Below are 19294 nucleotides of genomic sequence, written 5' to 3' on the forward strand. Positions count from 1 at the left end.
TAACGGGAAAAAATACTGGGCGATGTACTAAAAAACTCAAAAAAATCAAAAACCCTCTAAAAGTCTGGATGGCTAAAAAATGGATGTCCAGTGCTCCTATCAGCAGAAAACTGCACCAGCCCGGGGTTATGCGCAGTAGAACGAAAAAGCCAAACTTTAACTAAAAAGTCTGCATGCATGGCATGCAAGGCATGCATTTGCCCCGGGAAATTTGAAGAAAGAAGAACCCAGAAGAGGCTCACTCCGTGTTGCTCGCTGGAATAACCCATGGCTGGTGCAATTTTTTTGCTGATAGAAGCACGGGCCCGGGGTTTCAGGTAAGTCAATACAATCACTTGTGGGTGCCTAACATTTGGCTCCCCCAAGTGCATAAAGAATTTCCTTCTCCTTTAATAAATGTTCCTTTTTCGCAGTTGGACTTCTACCTTTTATTACTTTCATTTCTGCTGAAATAGTAAGCAGGGAGACCTGCGGCCAGTCTCTTAAATAGAGTGTTGCCTTTGTTAGGTAGTGCTTAATCTAAGAGGGGAGGGGGGAATGTAGCCTGGGGGAAGACAGAAAAGACCCCATTATATTATAGTATGTTAAAGATTATTTATTGAAAACTCCAAAGTGTTAACTTACATAATCAGTGAGCAAAGTGCAATTTTGGATGCAAATCACCAGGCTTTTAACTATAATGTAGTGCTTTTCCCATAATTCACTGCCTGCAATTGACATATGGGAAAGGATGTTTTGTGCAGCACACACCAGAATGCCATAGCTATTATTGTCATATTATTTTTTATATAGATTAAAAAAACCTAGATGTATTTGGGCTGTACAATAACCTCCTTTATGTATTTGCTTAACCACCGCCAAAGCTAAATAATTAATTTGTAAGGATTCTAAATTAATTTAGTTTAATGCTGAATTATCATCCAAGAAGAGATAAAAATAATGTTGCTACATTTTAATATTTAAAAAGCATGCATTCACATGGTTTTGTAGCAGCAACTTTGATGTAGAAGTGTCTAAACCATTTTATAACATTTATTTTATAGCTATTAGCTTAATTAAGAAAATTAATTACCTGCTGACTGGCTATTAGAAATATCAGTGTTCTACTTCCCCAGACCACTAATCTACACAAACACCTTTTAATGAAAGTCTGGATGGCAGTTTATAGGTAATCCATCATGCAATATTAAAATGACATGACAATGCCACTGCAATTATAACTCAACACTTGGCACAACATTTTGAATTTCACAATTAGTTTTTTTTCCCCAATTTTTTTGGTTTCCTAATCCCTTATTTTTACATTCACAAGAACATACTGAGAAAGTATTAAAAAAGGATGTGGAAAATTTTAAATCCAGGAAAGAGACAAGGAAGATCCTAGACCCAACACTAGGCTGTATAAAATATATAGGGAACATACATAATATATATGATCATAGAAGGAGTTCTATGACCATATACTGTAAATGCAAGGTGTCAAAGGCATTATTTGTTATAATACACATTTTTCAGAGTGGTGACACAAATGACATCACGAAGCACCAATTACAGTATAATTGATGACATCAGTAAACACCACATATAAGGATAAAATGTACTACTGTATATAGTCATACATACAGTATATACTGTAGGAACCAAATGAAAGGGAGCATTCACTGTTCCAAATGCCGTTACGCTGTGCTACAACGTGTAACCGCTTCTCGTAGCGTAAAATCCAAGTGAAAATCTTCAAAAGACATGGAGCACTTGCGGGGCTAAAAACACTCTTTTATTGTTCAAACATAATTAAAATCATGGAGTGCACAAACTTGACACACTTGACGCGTTTCGTGGACCATACCACTTCCTCATAAGCATGATTAGTTTGAATACAGCTGAATTGTATATACTGTAGGTTAGAGCCAATTTACTGTATGCTAAATTTATTACAATTTGGTCCACCTTTATCCTATTATACTATATATGAATATGAATGAATCTAAATGTGCACTATATATATATATATATATATATATATATATATATATATATATATATATATATATATATATATATATATATATATGCAAAACAATTTGCGAAATGGCAAAGCGTGAAGTCAGTAGGCGTCGATTTTTTTTTTTAAGCACAATTTTTTTTTATTCGCATGACAATTTTTTTGTCATTCCAAATGCATTTACTTAATGGGCTTTTTTTTCTTGTGGCGACTTTTTTTGTCTCAGCTACTTTTTTGTCCAAATGCATTAGAGCCAATGGGCATTTTTTCATATGGCAACTTTTTTTTGTCTCTGAGACAATTTTTTCTTGGCAACTTTTTTGTCTAACCAACTTTTTTTGGCCAAATGCATTAAAGTCAAAGGGTCTATTTTCTTCTGGCAACTTTTTTGTCTCTACGACAATTTTTGCCCCCAATGGTGATCGGAAACTTTCCCTGGATCAAGCATTTGACATCATTAATTTAACATAAATGAATACAATCCAGACTCTCACAATTATACTGTATAAAGATACAGAATGACATCACATCCCTCTCTGACTCTGCCCCTGGGCCTGGCCATCTCCTGCTACATGTGATTCTGTCTATCTCTAACCTAGATCAGTATAATTTGGCTGCTGGTCATTCGGATCCCTTTTCCTGCAGCCCATGTGCTTATAGCTCCAGGACTTTCCTTTACTGATAAAGGTGCAAGGGGAAAAACATGGTGAAAAAATGCAAGGTATCCCTAAAATTAACAACTAACTTTCACATGCAACTACTGTGAGTATCACTGCATTGAAAATGATGCAATTAGTACTGACATTGCTGCCAGCAAAATGTCAATGCAAGATGTGTAAACTTCACCAACATGGATGCTAATTACTGAGCTGACCAAGTGAATAAAAAAAATATAAAAAAAAATGGTGCCTAACAATGACATATCTAAGGAAATATATGCTTAGTGATGTCATCTTAATCAAATTACTTATTGAAATTGCACATTGTAAAAATGTAGTGTATCCTCTACATTTATCAAAGGTCGTGGTGAATTTCCAAATTAAAAAAATTCAAATTCCGAGCTATGTTTTTGTGTATTTCAACTAGGGAATAGTCCAAATTCGATTTGAATTTGAAAAACAATTCAAAAATTCAAATATCGAAATTTATCATGTACTGTGCTTTAAAAATTCGACTTCGACCATTCACCATCTAAAACCTGCTGAAATGCTGTTTTAGCCCTTGGGGACCTCCTAGAACCTATTTGGAGTCTATTGGTGGACTTTGAAAAATCTAAGTTTTTTTGGAAAAACTTTAAATCGAATTCGATCAAATGTGCTATTCCTTCGATTCTTACGATTCAAATTTGGCCAAATACGGACCTATTCGATCGAAAATGGACCTATTCGACCATAAAAAACTTTGACTTCATTTCGGCTGGTCTTTTTGAATTCGAATTTCGAAGTTTTTTCAATTCGAAATTCGACTCTTGATAAATATGCCCCTAAATATGAGGATGTTAAAAGCCACATTGGAGTTGCAATGTCTCCTAGTACCTAGAATGTAGAATGTGGCTTTACGTGGTCATGAAAATCCTTAGTGAAGCTTAATATTCACATATTTTACAATGGAGTGCATTTATCTCTGTAGCAATTCTTATATATACTGTATACCTTATAATGTTAAGTTGTTAGAAGGTCTTTACCTTTTAATGTGTTCAGTCATTTTCTTCGAAGTACAGCTGATCAACTTTTCCCCAAGTTAGATAATACTTTCAGCTATATCTATAAGCGGTAAATATCATTCTTCAACACTTGTGTAACTATTGCCAATTAATGGGATTTATCACTAAGTTCTATATAAGTAGCTTTCTTTGTAAGCATTCCCACATAGACAATAGTTCATTACAGCACTTTCCAGTGTCACTTGGTTGCCTCTGTCAGTATATGAAGTAAAGTAGAAATGCTATCTTTGCCTTAAGCACTTGACAAAGTCAATGCTTTAAATAAATAAGCAGATTCCAGACACAATTAGGAAGCTAACATTTCTATTTGTCTTTGAGACACGACTTCTTTATAGAGATGTTTCCTGAAGTTCAGCACATCTTTGACATCTTTGTGTGACAACATTTCCTCAGCTGACACTATTTTAAAGCTGCCAAGATTTGCAGATGACTTGCTTTATACTGCATTAAGCATTTCTAAAGATAATTTAACAGATCTTTGTAAAATGAAATACCCTGGGAATATTTGGGCTTTCCACAAACTCTGAGCCTTCTGCACCCTTGAGAATAAATTGCTCTGAAATACTAATCCTCTGAGATCTAGCCATTCTAACAGGCTCCTTCAAAAAAAAAAAAAAAACTGAATAGAATTCACAACAAACTTCTTTTTTCGAGTAGTTTGTATAGTCTGTAAGTATACCAAACAAGATTGTTGCATATATTACTTGTTCATCAATCATCAAACTTAATGAACTCACAAAAGATTTGGCTAGTATGTGTGATCTAATATTTATGCATGAGCTACTAATAATACAGTATTCTCCTACAGAAACATCAGGGCCTAGCTTGGAATATTCAATCACAGACTGAGGTGAAACAGCAGTCTGTGCATCTAATACACTTTGAATGACACATGCTGTTTCATTAAAATTTTTATCTTGATCTGTAAAGATACTAAAAAGTTGAATGCAATTTCAGTTCTGCCTTGAGCTTAGTATCAAAAGATATAAATAATCTTGCATAGGTCCTGTTTGGAAAATTCAGAGCTTTTTACCTGTATTAAATGGAAAACAGAACACTGAACTACTTAAAATGACATTAGGGCTTATCTAGTAGAAAAAAGTGCTATGTGCAATAACAAAGTTTTTACCCACAATGCAGCATTTCCCAAGAACTCCAGTGTAATTGTGTATCTATTGGTAAATCATGCTCAAGTTTGGGTTCTGATTTTCCCTAGTCACTTTGTATGCAAAAGGCATCACTTCTGGAGTACTGATGCAAATAATGCTAGCAACAGTATTAGTACTAAATGCCAGTTAATATGACTATAGGTCATATTGCAAGATTAAAAAAAAATCCAAATAACAATTACACAATAAAGTGGCCCATGCAAAAAAAACTGTGTACTTAGGGGCACATTTACTAAAATTAATTTATCAATAATTTTCTCGAAAAAATCGGAAAGACAAAACATCAAAACAAAATCCAGCATCAATTCGAATCCTATGATCGTATGATTTGATTTTTTGCTGTGACTTTTCGACTTTATCGGAATATCGGATGAAAACACTGAATTCTACAGATTATGCAGCACAGATGTCAAGAGACAATTTCTGCCAATCTGCTATCTGGACATCTGCCAATGATTTCTACATGACCTTGATGGGTTTGAGATGGCGTATTTTAAGATTCAGATTTTTAGCAGCATTGAGGTTTGATAAATCTTGAAAAATTCTAATTTTCTGCCTTAAAAAATTAAGGTTTAATAAATGATCCCCTTTATTGTAATTTTAGAATTTTTCATTTTTCTTAAAATTTGTCTACTGGAAGTATAAAGATTTTGCTATATTTACTTAAGCTTTTTGAAGGTTATATGCAACAGTGTGCAGTTTTAGCCTTACCCAGCTCTCATTGTCTTTCTGGCAGGCAGGCCCTACCCCCACAGGTTTTCTATTGAAAAATATAATAAGGCATTCATAGCTTATACTCTTACACTTGTGGCACAGAATAAAAATGAGCACAAAAATAACAGTCTGGGTGCCAGAGCTAGAAACTGTATGCACAATGAAACAAATTACTGTAATCACAGACCTTTTGAAGATATAAACTCTATCGGATATAGTTCCAGGCTGGAATTGCACTTAAGAACTCTATGCTCCAAGACATACTGTATGTTCTACCAAAGGAGCCACTGTGCTGCCCGATCAGGGACATGACATGACCACCATGTGGGCTTTTCCTTGATGTGTTTTTGGGGCAGGCAATTTTATGATTATAAACTTGTTTTTACAACCTTTTTTTAAAAAAAAAAAAAAAAAAAAGTTTGCACTTGAACAAAATAAACTGCTAATAAAGCACTGGGCCATCAAATATGCATTGTTCAGTCCCCTTTCTTTTGTAAATATATGCATTGTTCAGTACTGTGGTGTTTATACAAATGGCCTGTAGATGTCACTGTGCCCAGACTTATACTGTGCATACTTCCTGACAGCTAAAAGGTGAAAGTTACTGTTGTATAATGGCTGCATGAGAGCCTGCTAAAAAAGCCTCATCCTCGGCTACCCAAAACATAACAAGTACCCTTTCTTTTATAAAGATATGCATTGTTCAGTACCCTTTCTTTTGTAAAGATATGCATTGTTCAGTACCCTTTCTTTTGCGCAGTCTGATTTATATTCTTCATTGTATTTCATGATATGACTGAATGCTGTTTAGCTGATTTTTCTGCAATGTGAATTGAAAGTTCATTCACAGATACAATGAATCAGAAGTCAACCACCCCCGCATACCTTCTCTCCTTGGCAATGGGGGCCAGGGGTTGAGGTCAGGAGGAAGGTAGGTCTTATTGGGTCAGGGTCCGTGGGGCCCACAAGGCCTCGGGCCCACTGGAATTTTTCCCTGTGTCCCGTCTGCCCAAAGCCACTCTGAATGAATGTTTGGAGTTCTCATCCTTTATCTTACTAAAGAAACTCTCTCTTAGAATTGGGGTATAAATGCTTTACTTATAAGCTATAACTTCAAATGGAAGTACAGGTATGGGATCCATTATCCAGAAACCCGTTGTCCAGATTTATCTGAATACATATAGGAGGGCCATCTCCCATAGACTCGATTTTTAAAACTCCAATGAACTCCCATAAATTCAAAATTCGATTAGTTGAAATTTATTTGGTCAAATGTTTTATACTCGGACAAATTTAAATGACCCGAAAATTCAAATTGAATTCAATTTGAATTCGATCAAAGGCACACATTCCGAAATAAAATCGAATGAAAACATCTCCAAATTGATCACTGCACCTCTCCCATTGACTTAAACAGTAGGCAGGTTTTAGGTGGCGAATAGTTGAATTCAAATTCTTAAAGGGCCAGAGTATGATAAATCTAGAAAATCAAATTCAAATTCTTTTAAAAAACTTAAATCGAAGTTGGATAACTCCCTAGTCGAATTTGACAGTTTTGACCATAAAAAAAAATGAAACTTCGATTTCGAATTTTCAATTCTACCCTTTAGAAATCTGCCCCAAAATGTTTTTAATAGACTTAAGGTATGAAGATCCAAATTACGGAAAGACTCCTTGATTGGAAAATGGCAGGTCCCAAGCATTCTGTATAACAGGTCCCATACTTGTATATGCAAACTGAAACACTGAACATTTGCTGTTGGTAAAACCAAGCCATTACTTCTATATTTTTCTATAAGGGTTAGTATGAGAATATCTTTGTAAATATTACCAAAAAATGTACATTGTTGTGAACACATTTTTTATGAGATCTCTTTTATAACAAAGAAAAAACATGTAGGTGCTTATTAAATTAGATCTTTTCTGATTTAATATTGTATAAATACATGTTAATAATAATAATAATAATAATTGTTAGTAAACCAAGACAGTTTTAAAAAGACCATAAAACTAAAAGGAAAACAAACATACCCCTAACTGGCAGTGGTGGGCAAAAATTATTTTTAATTATTTTTTTGGCGGCAATAAATTTGCCCATTAATACTAACTACATGGTTGTGCTATATAATATTGCATACAGACATGGACCAGTAATAATTTAACATTTGCACACTGAAGCTATTGCAAGTGGATTAATCTAAATAAGCTTCAGACACTGTACTTAAACAAAGTAAGACAATTGATTAATTAAAATTTTGCAAGGCGACTTAATTTAGCAGCATTAATTGTGCTTATTTAGCTCAAGCAAGCTTGTTGGAGATTATCTATTTATGGAAAAAGCAAGGATTCTGTTGGGTCTAATTAAACTGTACAATACAGTTGTTTTATGAGACAATTATCACGAATGCATTTAAATAATATAAAACAAATATTCCAATATTAATAAATACAAATGCAAAACCATCAGTTTCACTAGGCTGTAGCTTTTGAGCACAATGGATTCAACATATTCTGAAATTAAACACGTATATACTGTAGTTATAGTTTGCTATAGTAGTAAAATGTAAAGTGCGTATGACAATACACAACAGCTACTAGTTTACATTAGAATACTTTCTAAAAAGGTGGTATAAGGGAATAATTAACATTCTTTACAGGAATACCAGACCTCACCAGGGTAAGAGGGTTAGAACTTTACATTTTATCTGTATTCTGAACAATAATTCTTAGCTATATTGTTACATGTATTCTATCACAAATAATCTTTGTTATCATGAGAGATAAGAGTCAAGTTTTCAGGGTTGTCTGATTTGATTCATGCATGGACATAATAAATATTACATTGTACAACAACTGACTATCATAACAATTAAATGTTTTGAAGGCCATTCATTTCTTATAAAAGGAGGCATCAGACAAGGAAGTGTATTTTCCACATACTGAAGACAGTTATTTTTTTAAAGCTGTGACCAATATATAAAAGCCTAAAGATTAACAATTTGAAGTGCTTAAACTTAGTTAAAATGTTTTTTGTTTATTTAAAGCATATTCATTTCCTGCTCTGTGTTACAGTCTACTTTATATAAAATGATCACTCAGGGGCCGATTCACAAAGGGACGAATATCGAGGGTTAATCAACCCTCGATATTCGACTCGGAATTAAAATCCTTCGACTTCAAATATCAAAGTCAAAGGATTTTAGCGCAAATAGTGCGATTGAAGGAGTATTCCTTCGATCGAACGATTCGAAGGATTTTAATCCAACGATCGAAGGAATATCCTTTGATCAAAAAAACTTAGGAAAGCCTATGGGGACCTTCCCCATAGGCTAACATTGAGTTCGGTAGCTTTTAGATGGCGAACTAGGGGGTCGAAGATTTTTCTTAAAGAGACAGTACGTTTTTTGGTTCGAATAGTTCGATTCGAAGTCGTAGTCGTAGTCAAAGGTCGTAGTAGCCCATTCGATGGTCGAAGTAGCCCAAAAAATACTTCGAAATTTGAAGTTTTTTTACTTCGAATCCTTCACTCGAAGTTAGTGAATCGGCCCCTCAGTGTAAGAAAAGTACATTGTTTATCTGATTGCAGAGGGATGCTAATATGGTATACATGTAAGCCTATTTTTTCAGCAGTACTGACTATTTGTTGTTTTTGAAACAATAATTTGGTTTATTCCCTGGTCTTTAAAGCTGCCTAATGGGATCATACTTGTACTGTATGAAAAGTGTATTATAATAGGTTAAAATATACTCAGCTTGATGTGTGTTCAAATATATAAAAGTTTAGGATTCTTTTTTTTTTAATTTAATACTGCTTTACTTTCCACATACATCCAGCTCTTTAGAAAATGCTGTTATCCTTAAAAGACACCAGTGGATGTTGGTTAGTTTATCTAACAATAAGACTCAAAAATGCTTGGATATTTATAGGCAGAGGATCAAACATTAATTGGCTGGCTGCGTGCACTGATACAGACACAAAGCCAGGGAAGGAATCACTGCTCTGCCATAGACATGCAGAGGCTTAAGACTTCCAATTATAAAAATTGCTGGAGAGCTCACCTATTTTAGGTCCCAGTGGATCAGAAAAACATGGTATTGAACTCCAAGAGGAAGCACTTTTCTGGTGAGTTTATCTGCTGATAAGCCAACTCTTGTTGTTTGTGAGCAGCTGTAATACCAAATGTATCTCAGAACACCCCAAGCATCACTACTTTACCAGAATATGTTGAAAGCAAAGAACAAATCCCAATCATTGTATCAATATAACTTTACTTTGCTTGTGCAAAATATTGCACTGTTATTTGAAAAACATGATTCAGTTTTTTTATAACCATATTTTTTAAATTTTATATAGCACTGCACAGGGGTATACATTGGGAACCATTTAGAAATGACACCAGAAAAAGTTCAAGGAAGGAGGATTATTAACAAAAGGAATTGATCTTTTTTCAAGATTATATTCTATATAATAAACAGTACAATATTTGTCTATTAGCCATTTCTCCCTAAAAAGAGTAAATGCAATAAGAGGCCCTCCATCGATACCAGTGAAAAAAATGCTTCTCAGTAAACAAAGAAAAATTTCTTCACTTTAAGTGAAGTCGAATTATAGAATTCCTTACTAAGAAGGGTAAAAAAATACAGTAAGTGATAGACAAGCTTCATAAATGGGATGGATGTCCAAAATACAGTAACAAAGCATACCTGCCAATTTTGGATCAAGAAAACCACTATGGCAAAGTGATATTATCAGACCCACCCAGAGAAAATAAACATAGTGTGGGGTCATTTATAAACACTGGGCAAATTTGCACCTTGGCAGTAACCCATGACAACCAATTAGATTATTTTTTTTAGTGTTCAACTTGCAGCTTGCTGAAAAAAAGCGAATCACTTAGTTGCTATGGGTTAATGACCAGTGTTTATAACTGAGCCCCACAATGTCTAACTACTGAGCTCAGTCAAGTTCTACATGATTTAAGACAGGAAGTCTTGAGAGTATATGAAAATGGTGAGCTACAAGCTGTGAATAACAAGCAAACTGTGTATTATGTAAGTGGAATAGAGGATAACTACACCTTACTGATAAAAACAACTAGCGACAGACTGGGTTGGTGGGACACCAGGAACAAACACGGTGGGCCCTGCTGTTCCAGATCCTCTCCCCATGGCTGCATAAGGTTGTGTGCTCCCTGCATTGATCACGCTGATTGCTGCTCCACCCTGCACCTGATCACTGCTCTCACCTGCACGCGATCCACTGCTTCCCTTGCAACCAATCTCTGCTTCCCCTGCACCAGATCACTGCTCCATTCTGCCCTAATCACGAAAAAAAGAAAAATGAGGTATGCGTTGGCAGGGGTAAGTGGGCAGAAGGGGGTTGCGGCTGGAGTGGAGGGCCATGGAGAGGTGCCTTGGGGGTGTGGGCCCCCATGCTGCAGCCCCACTAGGCCTGGACCCCCGACAGTGAAAACAGCTTTAGTAAGGCATAGACCTCCTAAAGGGTTGAAAGGAGTGATTGGTGCAAGTGGGGGTGTACAAAGGTTCGCTTGAGTGTGCAACGGGCCAAGAAGTATTGCCTTAGATGGCAAAACTCCTTAAATCAGCTCAGAACTTATTACAAATGATGTACCATTTTCTGACCTAAATGGACTTCAGGCTGTTTTCTAGTCATCTCCTGTGAAGCACTGTGTTTTTCAAGGGATGGTAGGAACTGCACAGTGTGACACACGGACAGGCACAAAGGCTACTTATTTTTATGCCTGAGCAGGAGAGTAGAGCAGTGTACCATTTTCTTGAAAGTGTTATATTTTGTAGTAGGTTTTATAGTGACATATATATTTTTTAGCGATTCAAGGTAATGGATTTGCAAAAAAGTCTAAATATGTTAAATTCTTAGAGATGATCGTAGGCATCACTACAGATAATATTGCCAGCTTTTATGCAAATTACAGTTTTTGTATTTAAATGTCTACTCCAAAATGGACATGCAAATCAGTGCCTCCAACCTGCAGACCTAATACAAAGAAATCGCAACATGTAAGAAAATCTGGAAAAGTGTAAATTCGGGAGAAATGTGAATTCATAGAAAAATCCATTATAAACGCTGGGAATGTATGATGTATAAAAATGGCATCAATAACAGAAAAAGGAAGTTTGGGAAGGTAAAATGGAGGTTTTGCCATACTGTATGTTAAGACATTGACACACACCTAAAAATAGGTGATAAAAGTGACAAAGAGATGCTCTTTATCCACATAATAAGGCTGCATAGACCCCAAGACTATATTTCTTATAGATACTGCCATTATTGTGTTTGATTGGAATCCTCCATAAGGATTTTCCAAGTGTCCTGTTGCTGCATTATATATTCTGTGGAATAATCTTACCAGTTGATGTATTCTGTTAAAAATATTGTTGATAGTAGCAATCAAGCTGTCATTAAAGACAATAAAATCTAAGCACTTGGTATCTGTGTGCAGTAAAGTGCATGTTCACCAGGTTTTTAAGTCCCTGCCACTTTAAGACCAATGAGTTACAGTCATTGAAACACATAGAACCGCTCCCTCTTCTCTATAGTGAGCAGCAACAGCATTTTACTGCGATCATAGCTGACTGTCACAGGTAATTGTATCTAATCATGCATGCCCTTAGCAGACCCTTTTAGATACTCACAACTAGTGATGGGCGAATTTATTCGCCAGGCGCGAATTCGCGGCGAATTTGCGCGATTCGCCGCCAGCGAATAAATTCGCAAAACTCCCGCGAAAATTCGCGGGAAAAAATTCGCCGGCGTCAAAATTTTTTTTTTCGAAAAACGGACGCCGGCGTCAAAAACGGGCGCCGGCGTCGGAAAAACGGGCGCCGGCGTAAAAAACGGGCGCCGGCGTCAAAAACGAGACGCCGGTGCCGTTTCGCGAATTTTTCGCCGTTTCGCGAATTTCGCGCGAATTTTTCGGCGAAGCGAAACGGCGCAAATTCGCCTATCACTACTCACAACTGAAATAGATACATTCATTTTCCTCCCTGCTGGGGTTTTTCGTGATGTTTCTGAAGATTCACTGGTCTGGGAATCAGAGTAGTAATTTTTTTGCATATATATCTACTATATATTTTTATTTTTGTATTTATGTATGTTTATTTTTATTTGTATAGCACTTCCTAGGTGGAAAGCACTGTACAGCAGAATAATTATTTAGTTTATATATAACCATATAATACACATAAATAAAGTATAGTTACAATATATATTAAGTGCTTGTTGTCAAGAGAACAAAATGATTGAGTTCCCTTCTCTGTAGGGCTTACAGTCTAAATAGGAGAGTAACATACAGACACAAATCGGAGGGATATTAAGTGCTGTAGGTTGCAGTAGTTGACACTACCATATAAGCGCCAGTTTTCAGTTCAGGTGTAATGCAAGAACTCCAAGAGGTAGTCTTTGAGTTTAGTTCTAAAAACATTGAGGAAGGATTCTCTCCAGAGAAATCTAGGAATGACATTTCAAATATAAGGAGCAGCAAGACAGATGGGTTTGATGCAGAAAACAGCAGTAGTAGAGGGGGGTGCAACCAAACGGTTGCTCTGAGAAAAGGGTAGGATTCAACCAGGAACATATAGAGAGACAAGAGATGAGATGTAGTTAGGTGCAGAGGAGTAAAGGGCTTTGAAGATTATGAGGAGGAATTTGTAAATTATTCTGTTTTATGGGAAGCCATGATAAAGACTTCAGTAGGGGAGTGGTTTATAACTCTTTTAGATGAGAGTAGGATAATTCTGGCAGCAGTATTTAATAACGACTGTAGAGGAAAGAGATGGGAGTTAGGGAGGCCAGTAAGAAGAAGATTACAGAAATCTAGTCGGGATAGGATGAGAGCATGCATGAGCATCTTGGCCATAGCAGGTTAAATAAAGGGACGGATTTTGACAATATTGCGTAAGAAAAAGTGACAAGTTTTGACAGTGGTATTAATATGATCCGATATTAATATGATCCTTGAAAGAGAGCGAGAGGCATCCATCCCACTCCCTGATATTGCCACATACTTCAGGGATTACTGAAGAGTGGGCAAAAAGGGAAAAACAGAGAAAGAAATTCCTTGCAATCTCTTCTTTGCTGCTGTCCACATGTTACTTGTTTGGATCAGTTGCCACAGTGACTCCTGCATTCTGAAAAAGTCCCAGAGCTGCCTATGGATACTGCCTGCAGCAAAGCTAAAGCTGAAACTGGACATTCACAGGAAAATCAGCCACACATTTCATGTGCTACATTTTTAAGTTAGCATTTACAATACATTAACCTAATTGTTTAGAGATATACAACATTAAAGAGCATTTGTGGATTGGAACACACACATCTACTGAACTTCTTTTTTGTCCTGCTTTCAGAGAAAATGAATATCATACTTGCCAAAATATTCTGGTCCTAATTAATAGAAGGCATCATTATCATTAACAAGAGGGTGGTCTTCCCTTCCTTCCTACTGGAATGTATTTGCAATAAACCATCCCTATGCAGTAGGGAGAAATCATTTAGGGAGAAATGATCTATTAGTATGGAAAAGAGCATTTTTGTACGTATAATTTTAATTTTATCTTTTCTCTGGTTAATGTGGCATCATTAACAAGAGAGCTTTACCATAGTGATACCAAAGAGTGGGAACTTTAGTGAACAGACTAAAAGCAAAAAAACATACAATTCTTGATAAAGAATCCAAGCGGTAATGTTGAGAAAGAGCCTAAACATGCAGCTCTGCACTCATCATCTGACAAATCCTCTGCTTGTATCGCCCAAAATGCACTGATGGACCTCATGGAGAGTTTCTCAACTACCTTCTGGAACTTGTTTGCCTTCAAATCCACAACACAATCCAATTATTATTGCAAAGCTGCCATCTGGCTGATAATTGCATGGCAATTATACAAAGTATGGTAGCACAATGCATAAAAATATAATTAAGACATCAGATTTTATGCCATTTTTGTCACTGGTGTGATGAGTGTTTATAATTGCATGGTAAACCTTGAGTAAGTCATTGTTTGCACACAAATCATGCATATCAATATCAAAGAAGAACTGCTTTCTTTGAAATGTTTGTAAATTAATACATTTAAATATAGCCACCCTCATGTGTTCTGTACACCTTGACTGCAAGTGTGTATGTGTTTATTTTTGTGTAAAGCCTTCTTACTCACACATTAGGCTAAAGCAGTGCTGTCCAACTGGCAGCCAGCAACTTCCCCTTGTGTGGCCCCCACATGAAAGTCCAAAAGACAGTAAACTCCTGAATTGTTCACACCTGTAACACCTCTACTATTGACACCCCAAAGCTCTGTACTGTTCACACTTCATACCCAGACTGAAAGTGCCCACATTTTTCACATGTTCTCAACTCATACAAACTGCAGGGGTCACCAGCATTGTGTCATTGTATGTAGCACAGAATACATTGCTCATCTTAGAGTGGTCATGATGGGTTTCCCTGTCTCTGTCCCCGTCTGCCCTATGATCCTTGTGTGTGCCATACTCTGCCTGCCCTATGCTCCCTATGTGTGCCATACACTGTCTTCCCTATGCCCCCAGTGTGTGCCATACTCTGCCTGCCCTATGATCCCTCTGTGTGCCATACTCTGCCTGCCCTATGTATACTCTGCCTGCCCTATGTTCCCTGTGTGTGCCATACTCTGTCTGCCCTATTCTCCCTGTGTATGCCATACTATGTCTGTGTGTGCTATGCTCTGCTTGTGGGAGATGAACCTGGTGGGGATTTGTTAGCATTTGGAAATACTTGTTACAGGGTCCCCAATGTGTTTAACCATGTGCTGGGGAGGGGGTGCTGTGTTATCTACAGGGGAGGATGAGGCAGATTGAACGTTGTGTCTTAATATGACTTAATATTAACTTATTTCAGTGATATCCCTGTAGTGAGCACCAACCATTTGGTTTTTTGGTGTGTTACCACCATTAATGTGGACATGGTCTTAAAAGTTCTTGTGGTAACATGGGTGTGGTTTAAAGTGGGAGTGGTTTAAAACAAGGAGTGCTCGACACTAGCTTTCATTATCAGCCCCCACCATGTAGGTCAGAAAAATACCAGTCCTCAGTAGTTGGAGAGCACTTGGCTAAAAGATCCATTCCTTATCTTTACTCCACTTATGAAAAAGGAGAATATCCTAGATAAGGTCTACACTTTACAAGTACATTAGAGGACATTATAGACAAATAGCAGGGGACCTTTTTACCCATAAAGTGGATCACCGTACCAGAGGCCACCCCTTTAGACTAGAAGAAAAGAACTTTCATTTGAAGCAACGTAGGGGGTTCTTCACAGTCAGGACAGTGAGGTTGTGGAATGCACTGCCGGGTGATGTTGTGATGGCTGATTCAATTAATGCCTTTAAGAATGGCTTGGATGATTTTTTGGACAGACATAATATCATCATGTCATAATTTCTCCTGAATGAGAACTGTTGTTTCTCTATTGTGTCTTTATACGAACACCTAGTCATTTTGCTGTTAAATTATATATGAATGCAAACACTGATTATTTAATGAAACCATATAATGTAGTAAACATGAAATATATTTATACCCATCTAACACATGCATTATGCGTTATGTGGCTATATAAATATATTGGGGTGTCCCCCTTGTACTCATTCATTAGCTATCATGTATTCGGCAATTTCCATATTTACTGTATATCTGTAGCAAAGTAACTAAGTTGAGTAGCATGGATCCATCAAATACTATAGGCAGTTTTCCTCCAACATATGCTCAGAGTAAATGGATCTTTTTAATGATATTTTATTTAAATTCCTCTGTTGCCTAAGAAGGCAATATATTTCTCTTTCATAAACTGTTTGCTGCTCTGGTAGCAGTTCATGAACAACACTGCACACTGCAGAGCAATATATCAGAGTTAATAGTAATATTGCTATATTTTATGGATACACTAAGATGGACTTTATGTATAGTCTCATATTGATTTTTATTTTCTTGCTAGGGCTTTAGTGGATGGAAGAATAGATAGGATATCATGGAAGTGAGCTACCTTTTATCAGTGTCAGAAATGATTTTGCTTAAACATGGAGTTTCTTGTAATAACTGCCCAGCAACGGAGCTCAATGACGTTTCTCTTCTCCATTTAAATAAGCAGATTTTGAAAGAAATAGATATGATACAATTACATTACATTACAAATATTGATACCCTCCAATGCTGCCATATCATTAAATTGGATTTACATGGAAATCAGGTAAATAATCAGTGATTGTGTACATATTAAACTTGTATATAAGAAATAAGAAATGTTTTCCCAAAGATTCGTGCTTTTTTCGGGCATTCTACTGTATGTTTTTCAAATGTTTTTGGTAAAAGGTTTATTGGGCATTATTTTTGTGGGGAAAATATATACTTTCATGAATACTTTTCATAATCAGTTGCCTTTTATGGATTGTATTTTTATCCATTTAGAGTTTCACTCCCAAACAAGAATATATTATAAACTAAGCTTTGCAATTAGTAAAATGTTTTGCTATAGCTTACTCAAGTGCCAATACTACCTTTTCGTTAGCTACCTCACTGAGCTGGAACACCACCTTTTTTCTTTTTATAAATATATGAATTCCTACTTTTCTGCGTTAATAGATTTCTCATAAATATGGACAAGGTTCACACCTTGATCTCTGCCTCTGTAGGGATTAAATAATAAAGTTAAAGTCATGTTTTTCATAACTTTATGTTTTGCACAGAGTGGAATCAAATCACAAGATAAAGGTAAAAGGCAAAAGCATGGTAAAAAACACTGACTTGGAGAACCCTTAGTAAATAGTTTATATACATTACAGCAGCTACTTGCGATGCATTGGGGGTCATTTTGGAAGTGAACAAAATGTGGATATGTAAGTGGTCACCAAAAGCTATATCCACAGGTCAATAAATATAATGCAAGATACTGTAGGCCAGGCTATGATATATTGATATCTATGCCCCTCTCTCCCAATTTAATTCTTCAGGGATGTACTTGTCGCTCTAATACTCTAAGATCAAACATTTGCCTGCAAAGAAGCCATAATGACGATCTTATATATACAAAGTGCAACACAAATGATACAGTAGACTTGCAATGTGAAGTACTGTAGATTTAATTTTATAATGTCAAGACGTGCCAAACAAGGTCCCTGTTGGTCCCAAACAAGAAGTGTGATTTTGTTTAGTACCCTCTGGCAAGATTAATGTCATGTTGACATTAAGTGATAGAAATCAGCAGCAGAGGTTCTCCCATATTAGTTTGTTGGACCTAATCCTCTTCCAAATTGTAGTTGCAGATTAGATATAAAGCAATTCTCCTGCAGTGTATGAATTACAGCCTGCTTGTCCACTTTGACTCCTTCTATATGGTATGTTTATTTAGAAAACTTTCCATCTTCACTTCATAGTCACCACAAAAATAAGATAAAACCAGTCTTTTAATGTACAGAGTAGTCATCCATATGAGTGAAAGGGATCAAGTCTAGTCCATGCCAAGGTTTCAATTGGCATATGGAATTAAATGAGAAAGAGTTCTCATAGCCCTACAGTGGCACTGTAAAATATGTGCTCCATAATTTTAACAATTCTTTGGTTATTTATTAAAGCTCCTGTAACCCATAAGTCTGTGCCTGATTGCTTCAAACTGTTTGTTTTCAGATAATGGACAGATTCAATTCAGTGAGAAAAGGGATTATCACGTGAAAACTCATGGACAAGATTCAATTTGAGATGCAATTCAATTCAGAAAAACGTATCTCATGGTTTATCTTGTGAAAACTTTATTCGCTTCTATGGGAAAAAAACTGGGACTGAATTAGGAGAAATGTTTTTTCTCCTTGAATTGAATTTCGTCCATGAATTTTCAATTGATAAACCGTTAGATACATTTTTCTCACTGAATTGAATCTGACCCAAAATCTGGACAGGGATCTGAAAATTATAACATTGCCTTCCTAGACAATATTAATAGATACTTCACAAGTGCCATGACTATTATACAAATGATATACTTAGAAAGGGTGCTTAGGGATGTTATCCGATATAATAGGCTCTAATTGATGCAATTTGTGTCACATAAGTTGCTGACACATGTATATGATAATAAATAATGTACCTCTGTTGTAAATTATAAGGATATTAATAGACAAGGAGTTCAACATACTGTATAAAATGACTTGGTCTTGGGCCTTGTTAGTTCACATGGCCTTGGAATTACTCAGAGATTTTTAATATCCTTATGTTTTTACAATAGAGGTACATCATTTTTTTTAAACCTAATGGGTATAAATATTGACTATAATCTGAAGAGGTGGTACATTTTAACCTTGAGATGCAAGAAGTTTGATGTTTGCCAATTCTAATAGGTCTTATGCTGAATATTTACAACATGCCTTATATGCCTTAATTATATTTTCTAAACATGTTTAGAATCTCCAAGCCCACAAGTAGGAAGTTCTACTACATTTGCCAAAGTTCTATTTCTAATATATAAAACATGATTAGTATGTTATGGTTCTCTTGCATTGCATATTTTCTGCTGTGAAAAAAGTTTGGAAGCACAACAAGAGTAAGCAATGCTTGGCCAGGAAAATAAGTATATTTCTCCTTTGAGAGACCTTGAGAGAGTTTAAGCTTAGCCTTGTAAAGTCAGT

General features: G+C 36.1%; 2 pseudogenes; one reads left to right on the top strand and one right to left on the bottom strand.

Moving 5' to 3' along the window:
- Window positions 1–4011: 4011 nt before the first annotated feature.
- Window positions 4012–14422, bottom strand: LOC121403152 (annotated as a pseudogene).
- A 2225-nt stretch (window positions 14423–16647) lies between these two features.
- LOC108713526 overlaps window positions 16648–19294 on the top strand; it is a 29117-nt pseudogene continuing 26470 nt past the window's right edge.

Source organism: Xenopus laevis, chromosome 4L (assembly GCF_017654675.1).
Source record: "Xenopus laevis strain J_2021 chromosome 4L, Xenopus_laevis_v10.1, whole genome shotgun sequence".
Taxonomy (NCBI): Eukaryota; Metazoa; Chordata; class Amphibia; order Anura; family Pipidae; genus Xenopus; species Xenopus laevis.